We start from the raw sequence: 8,273 nt of genomic DNA on the forward strand, positions 1-8,273 counted from the left end.
TTTTTTTGAGAAGTTTTTGCTATAGGGTATGTGCGCTTGCCAGAAAGACAGAGAGACAGAAAGGGAGAAATCACCCCCCAGGGGGATGGCCAATCCCTTCTCCATTCTCCTCTTGGGGCCTGACGACAGGGGCATCTCTGTGGTGTCACCCTAAGAACTCCTGGTTAACCAGGTTAACCATGGGAAAAAAACACAGACAACCCAGAACTGAGGACCATTCTGCAAAATACCTGACCAGGACTCCTGGCAACTGTCAAGGCCACAAAAAACAAGGAAATGCAGAGAAACTGGCAGAGACATAAGGAGAGGCGAGGACCACATGGAAATGTGGGATCTTAGAACAGAGGTGGGAAAACGAGCAACATGTGAAGACAATCTGGAGTTTACTTTAAACGTTATGCATTACATAATTTGTTATTTATTTTACGTTACAAAGGTATCAGTTCTGTGTTTATACTATACATATTATATATATGGAAAAGGGCCTGCTTGAAAAGGAACCTCACGATGCTGGCCCGGCATGGCTAGGTCCTGGGTTCACGTCTTAAGGCAGCCTTGAGCATTCCCAGCACGAATGTGGGCACGCCTGTGATCTGGGCTAAGGCTGGGGGTGGATGATGGTGTGAAGACTCTGGTGGGTTTTGTCTGTCTCTGCCTCTCATGGAAGAAATAAACCTACAAAAAAATTGTAAAAGGTACCCCAAAATGAAAAATACTCATGAATATGTGTAAGAATAAATGCTCAGGATTCAGCAGGTGGTGTAGTGGTTAAGGCACTGGACTTCCACATGGCCGACCATGGTTTGAGTCCCAGACCTGGCAGCTAGAATCTCTCGCCAGGTGTGTGTGTGTGTGTGTGTGCCCCAAATCCCAAGAGAACAGAGAAGGGACTGCTGCGTGGCCATCTACCACATGTACCCTGTAGCAAAAATCTCTCTACAATAGGACCAGCAGTTGGCGTAATGGCTATGTCACTGGACTCCCATGTAATTGTCTGCGGTTCAAGTCCTGGACCTCAGTGGCTTAAACTCACGCCAGGTGCATGTATGTGTGTGCCCAAGATCCCGAGAGGAGAATGGAGAAGGGACTGCGGCATGGCCATCCCCTGGGAGAGGTGTGATTTCCCGCTTTCTGTCTCTCTGTCTCTCTCTTTCTGGCAAGCGCACACGCCCTATAGCAAAAACTTCAAAAAAAAAATATCTCTATAAGAAAAAAAGAAGAAGAAATGTTTCATGCAAGAACTTATTCCCTTCTACTTCTTTTCCTCTCTCCCTTCCTTCCTTTTTAAAATTTGCTATAGGGCACATGCACTCGCTGGAAAGAAAGAGAGAGAGAGAGTGAGAGAGAGAGAGAGAGAGTGTACAAAAGCACCCCTGGGGGATGGTCGCATTGCAATCCCTTCTCCTCCATTCTCCTCTCAGCATTTTGGGCATGCACCCACACGCACCTGGCAAGTTTTTCAAGCCTCCACATCAGGACTCAAGCTGCACGGTCAGCCACGTGGGATCTAGCCACACCAACCACCACACCACTGGCTGGCTCCTCTTTATTTATTTACTTCTTCCAGGAGTGAGAGAGAGAGCGTGATACAGTAGTTTGTTCAAACAAATGAACAACAAAATAATAAAGTTAAATAAAGTAATTCTTCAAAATATCATGAAGATGAAAACAATATTATAAAGATGAGCCACCAGGTGGTATGGTAGCAAAGGTGGCTGGATTCCACATGGCTGGCTGCTTGGCTTAAGTCCCAGACATTGAAAAACATGCTGTGGCGGGCCCAGCATTTGGTGTAATAGCTATGTCCTGGATTTCCATGTAGCTGACCGCAGTTCGAGTCCCGGACCCGGTGGCTTAAAACTCACGCCGGGCGCCTTTGTGTGCGTGCCCAAGATCCCGAGAGGAGAATGGAGAAGGGATTGCGGCGTGACCATCCCCCAAAGGAGTGATTTCTTGCTTTCTGTCTCTCTGTCTCTTTGTCTTTCTGGTGAGTGCACATGCCCTATAGCAAAACCTCTCTAGAAAAAAAAATCTAAAAATAAATTGCAACTTTATATGCAAATGCAGGAGTAGTTAACTTTCCACTGATTCCCACTTTATGTGTCTTTGTAATATATATACTTTCCACTTTGTTAGAAGGTGCATTGCTTGCTGGAGAGAGGCAGCGAGAGTGGGAAAGTGAGAACGCACCCCCATGAGGAATGGCCGCCCTGCACGCTCACACACACGTGCACCGTGTTTTTCTTTCTTTTTTTAAGGTTTTACTATAGGGTGTGTGTGCTCCCCAGAGAGGTGGGGAGGGAGGGAGAGTGGGACGTCACCGCCCAGTAGGGAGGGCCACACCTCAATTCCTTCTCCTTCATTTCTCTTCCTGGGATTTTGGGCACGCATGCATGGGCACCTGACATGATTTCAAGCTATCAGATCTGGGTCTCACAATCTTTTTTAAAAATAATTATTTTATATATTTATTTATTCATTTATATTTGACCACAGAGGGTCAGACTGAGAGAGAGAGAGAGAAAGTGAGAAAGCAAGCTGCTAGTTCTGGGACTCGAACTGCAGTTGGCCATGTGGGAGTCCAGTGCCCTTAATCACTACACCCCCTGCTGGCCTCTAAAGTTGTAATATTACTGACATCATAAGGATGTCAATTCATCCCAAACATTTGATATTATCCAGATAAAAATACTATCAACTTAAAAAAAAAAAGACAATTCTCAAGTTTGAATCGAATAAAGGAGAGTAAGGGACTAGCAGAGGACATAATGGTTATATTGCTGGACTCCCACATAGTAGACCTCAGTTCGAGTCCTGGACCCAGCAGCTTAAAACTCATGCAGGGAGTATATGTGTGTGTGTTCCCAAAATCCGAAGAGGAGAATGGAGGAGAAGGGACTGCAGTGTGGCCATCCCCTCAGGGGGTGATTTCTCATTCTCTGTCTCTCTGGAGAGCGCACAGGCCCTATAGCAAAAATCTCTCCCTGGGAACCAGCAGTTAGAGTAATGGCTATGTCGCTGGACTCCCACGTAGTCGACCACGGTTCACGTCCCGGACCCGGTGGCTTAAAACACACTGGGCGCGTGTGCGTGCGTGCCCAAGATCCTGAGAGGAGAATGGAGGAGAAGGGATTGCGGCGTGACCATCCCCCCTGGGGGGTGATTTCTTGCTTTGTCTCCCTGTCTCTCTCTGTCTGTCTGGTGAGCGCACGCGCCCTACAGTGAAAATCTCTCCCCGCACCCCTCCAAAAAAAATCTCTCCCAAAAAAGAAGAAGAAGAAGACGGTACTTCAGGGCCAGACATGGAGCCTGGTGGTTAACAGAGCTAAATTCCACGTGAGGGATGGCAGTTTGACCCTTGGCCCAGTTGGCATGGACAGCACAGCAGGCCCACGTAGGCCTGTGTGCCCCAGATCCCAACAGCATGGAGAAACGGAGCCAGGACTGCAGCTTGGCCACACCCCAGTGGGAGCGTCTTCTCCCATTCTGTCTCCCCTGGGTAAGCACAAGTGCCCTCTGGCCAACTGAAAAAAAAAAGAGGAGAGTACTACAAATGATCAAAACAGGGGTTGGTGGTGGGGCAGGAGTCACAGGGAAAGGTCCTGGGTTCATGTCCCAGGGCCTCCGTGAGCATGCGTGGGTGTACTTGCGCCCTTCTGTGACTCAGGCTGTCTGCAGCTGACGGTGGGCCCTGGAGTGAAGATCCCAGTGTGAAGCTAAGGATGACTCTCATGAAAGAAATGAAGTTTTAAAAAGTTATCAAAACATAAAGATATCATGGTGCCGGCAGCTGGCGTGGTGGTTAGGGTGCTGGACTCCCACATGGCTGCCCACGGTTCGCATCCCGGACCTGGTGGCCCTCTCACTTTCACCTTTTCTCTCTCTGTCTCTTTGGTAAAATAAAATAAAATAAATAAATAATAACAAATAAAAATAAAGAAAGAAATATTTTTTAAAAATAAAGATATCTTTTTAAAAATGATGGTAGCCAGGACTAGTATGGGGTGTGATGGTTACAGTAGTGAACTCCCACGTGGCCGACCATGGTTGGAGTACTGGTGGCTTGCTTTCTCCCTTTCCCTCTTTTTCTCTTCTCTCTCTCACTCTGTCCCTCTCTGGTCAAATAAAATAAATAAATAAATAAATAAATGGATAAATAAAGTTAAATAAAATAATTCTTTAAAAATAAAACAAAGGGTAATAGCCAATGAATAGATAAATTCTCTGGTACAGAGCCGGGGCCAGAAAAACACCCGAATATACGTAAGAGCTTAGTATATGATAAAAATGGCATTTCAAATCTGTGGGGAAAAGATGAATTATTCAAACCATCTGGGGAAAGGGGGAAGTTGGATCCCTACTTTGTTCCTACATAAAGCCCAGATGGAACACGACTGAAATGCAAAACGAAGATCAAACAAGTACTGGAAGGAATAGATTAAAAGAAAAATTACATTTTACAAAAGCATGGGAAAGTAAAAATGCAGTAGTGAAAGGGGGAGAAGTGGTGACAAATCAGCATGATGATGACCAATAACCATATAAAAGAATGGGCAAAAAAGAAAAAAATATATATACATATACAGAGAAAGACAGGTCACAGTAAAGGACGTACAGACAGCTTGAAAACACAAGGAGGAACATTTCAAACAGCAAGCAGGTGGCATGGTGGTTAAGGTGCTGGATTTCCAAATGGCCAACTGTGCAGTTTGAGCCCCAGACCTGGTGGCTTGAAAGCTATGCCGGTGGGGCCAGCAGGTAGCATCATGGTTGGGGTGCTAGACTCGCACCATGGCTGACCATGGTTCAAGTCCCAGACCCGGTGGCTTGAAACTAATGCCAGGTGTGAGTGTGTGCATACCCAAAATTCTAAGAGAAGGGACTGTAGTGTGGCCATCCCCCCTGGGAGGTGATTTCTCTCTCTCTCTTTTGTTTTGTGCATGTGCCCTATAGCAAAAATCTCTCTCTAAAAAAAAGAAAATCATGCCAGGCACATATGCACGCATGCCCCAAATCCCAGGAGAATACAGAAGGGATCGTGGTGCAGCCATTCCCTTCGGGGGGTGATTTCTCACTCCCTGCCTTTTTCTGTCTCTTTCAAGTGAGCACACATGCCTTATGGAAAAAATCTACAATCAATCGATCAATCAATCAAACATAGCAAGAAAGTACCAGTTACTCTGATAATACACTGAGTTCGTGATAGTGTGGAAGGACACTCGTGCCTTGCTGGTGGAGGGCCGAACTGGCACTTCGACAACAGCTTTCATAATCGTAAATGCACCTACCTCGGCCCAGCGAGTCCCTTCTCAGGAAGGCAGCTACTTTACACAGTGATAAACAAGGATGTTCTTGGAGAATGTCCTGCTCTAGGAACACCTGGGCGAGAACTCAATGCACATCCTGGAAGCAGGTTCTAGGCGGCTCTTCCACTGAACAGAATCCACACAGCTGTTACCAAAAAGGCCCAAGGACACTGGAATGGACGGACGATGGAAAACCTCTGCGTTACAAGAACAGTCAGGATGGGGCTGCTGCACTCAGGGACAAGGGGGCAAACACAAGGCACCCTTCAATCTGGAAAGTAGTACTGGAGTCCTTTGGAGAGGATGAGGGGGAGGGGCCCAGGACTTTTCTATTCTTTGAATTTTGAATCGAGGGAATGTATTACTTTTTTCTTTAAAAAAAAATCTCTTCCATAGGAGGGAGGGACAAATGGAGGGAGAAAGGCATTCCAAAAGAGTCCTCGTGCCAAAGTCCACCCCAGCATCGGTTAGTCGGGCTCACAGCTGGCTCACATGCACACACCCACAGAGTACCCAGGGAGGCCCCAGGATGCGAACTGGGGACCCTCCAGTATGGGTCCATTCTTACCGTGGTGTTGCCACCTGGCCTCGTGTTGCCTTTTCGGGATAAGAACCAGCATTTAAACTGTGTGCAGCTTACACCCTCTGGGCCAGCACCCCTGGGCCAGCTCATGTGTGCCACAGCAAGGACGGATGTAGGAGGGCCCTCGCTGCAGCAGCGCTTGGAGTCAGACAAGACGAACACCTGGATGTCCATCTGCAGTCCGGCTGCCGGCAGCCCAGCTGGGCGAGGCGCTGGGGACGAGCCCCAGAAGGGACAGGCAGCTTAGAGAAATGAGCTGGCACATATCAAGGGAACAGCCACATGGATTTGTGAATCCACATGCGCTGAATGTCCCTGGGAGAAAGTTCTAGCAACAGTCGTTTGCTTCTAGGGAGGAAGACTAGACTGAGGGCCGAGGAAGGGGGAGGCAGGACTTTCTCCTTTGTGTGGCTGGCTCTACCATGGCCCTGAACCACTTTTTCTGTAAAAACCAACACGATCTGCGACCAGCAGTTGGCGTAATGGCTGTCACTGGACTCCCAGGTAGCCGACTGCGGTTCGTGTCCCGGACCCGGTGGCTTAGAACTCATGCCGGGCGCGTGTGCGTGTGTGCCCAAGATCCCGAGAGGAGAATGGAGGAGAAGGGACTGCAGCATGGCCATCGCCCCTGGGGGGTGATTTCTCGCATTCTGTCTCTCTGTCTCTGTCTGTCTTTCTGGCAAGCACACGTGCCCTGTAGCAAAAACCTCTCCCCCAAAAATGTAAAAACCAACACGATCCACTTGGTGTAGATGACAGAATATGAGCCACGGCCGTGCCACGGGCTCTAGCAGTCCACACACCGGGGAACACACTGGCCCTGGAGTCTGCTGGACCCTCCAGAAGGGGCTGTGGCTATGACTGAATTTCCCACTGCGAGGGCTCAAGATGCTGGAGAGTCTTCAGAAGAGCCTCCCCGGGACAGCAGGTGGCATGGTGGTTAACATGCTGAGCGCGGTTCAAGTCCCAGACCTGGAGGCTTGCTTTCTCATTTCACTTTCCCTCTTTCTGGTGTATGCACTATAGCAAATTAAAATAATGATAGTAATTAAAATTATATATATATATGTGTGTGTGTATATATATAAATTTAGAAACTCTCCTAGCTACAGGATGCCTCCCAGGTCAGGCAGTCCCACATGCGAGGGGGACACGTGATGGGTTCCCAGAGGTGAGGTGAGGTGAGGCGGCGACAGGGGAACTGCAGCAGGTTGGGCAGACTGTAAGTTGTCATTCCCTAGAGCACGTCTCCTGGGCCTGGGCCTGGGTCTGAAAGGTGGCCCCGGTGATTGCTTTTCTGACGCAGTGATGGGGAGCTGGGGACGTGCAGGCCCTCTCTGCCTCAGTTTCCCCGTGTCTATAAAGCCTCTGCAATGCATGCTGGGCCCCACCATGGTGGGCGCTAGAAGAGGGCCACAACTGCCCGAGGCTCAAGCCAGACTGAATTAGGTGTCCAATGGCGGTCCAAAGCCTCTGTCTGATCAGGCCAGCTTGCCCTTCCCAGCGGCTCTCCTCCGCCTAGGGGCTTGGCCTATGCCTCCAGCTGCCTGTCATCTCAGTGGGGACAGCTATCTTACATTCCCAGGCTCTGGGCCTCATCGTGCACAGCTGGGGACATGCAGGCGGAGGCTGCTGCGTGGCTGAGACCCGACACAGGCCGTGGGGGTGGGGAGGGCAGCTCCACAGACGTCCACTGAGTGCACTCAGGGTGTCTGGGCCAGGGATGGCAGGTGACATGACAGGCCAGGATGACAGTCTCTCGTCAAGGGCTCACCCCTGTCCCTGTAGTCCACAGCAGGGCAGGTTTGGGCACACAGATCTACGGGCTTTCAGAGATTAAGGCTAGGGCTGGGCAACCCAGGCCTGTCTGGTTCTAGCCTCTGTGGTCCCTGGGGCAGCAAAGCCATATCCCAGGGGACAGAGGTGGCAACGGAGAGCTGGTGCCCCTGCTAATGACCAGTTCCTGGCTGCTGGGGCTGCAATGGGCTGTGAGGTGCCCTGCTGCTCCCTCCTCAGAGGTAGGGCTGCCTGGCTGCATCTGCGGCTGGCCAGCACTCCCTGCCCTGGGCCCCAGGGCCACATGAGACGTCCCCAGTGGTGGCTGGCCCAGCCTGTTCGCCCACCCCCTCTTCCAGGCTGCTCCCAGATGGAAGGGAGCTGAGAAAACCAGAACGGGCTGCCAGCCCTGCCGAACAGCATCAGAAGGTGACAGCATCAGCAGGGTGGGGCCAGTTCCCAAGACCAGGCCCGAGGGAGGGTGCTGTGTGGTGCCAGGAGAGGGGCCGTAGGAGCACAGCTCCGGCCTCGGCCCTGGGGTCCCTGCAGCCCAGGACTCTTGCCCAGAGGAGCCTCAGGACCTGACACACTGGCCAGGGACACACTTG

General features: G+C 50.3%; 1 protein-coding gene across 1 annotated transcript in view; it reads right to left on the reverse strand.

Moving 5' to 3' along the window:
• Nucleotides 1–6,403, reverse strand: part of RASL10A (RAS like family 10 member A) — an 11,002-nt gene extending 4,599 nt beyond the window's left edge. Inside the window, exon 1 of the mRNA XM_006147895.3 lies at nt 5,289–6,403. The gene's annotated coding sequence lies outside the window, so the exon portion shown is untranslated. The remainder of the gene's footprint in view (nt 1–5,288) is intronic.
• Between the last annotated feature and the right edge of the window lie 1,870 nt (nt 6,404–8,273).

The sequence above is a fragment of the Tupaia chinensis genome, unplaced genomic scaffold (assembly GCF_000334495.1).
Source record: "Tupaia chinensis unplaced genomic scaffold, TupChi_1.0 Scaffold000226_1, whole genome shotgun sequence".
NCBI classification, from domain to species: domain Eukaryota; kingdom Metazoa; phylum Chordata; class Mammalia; order Scandentia; family Tupaiidae; genus Tupaia; species Tupaia belangeri.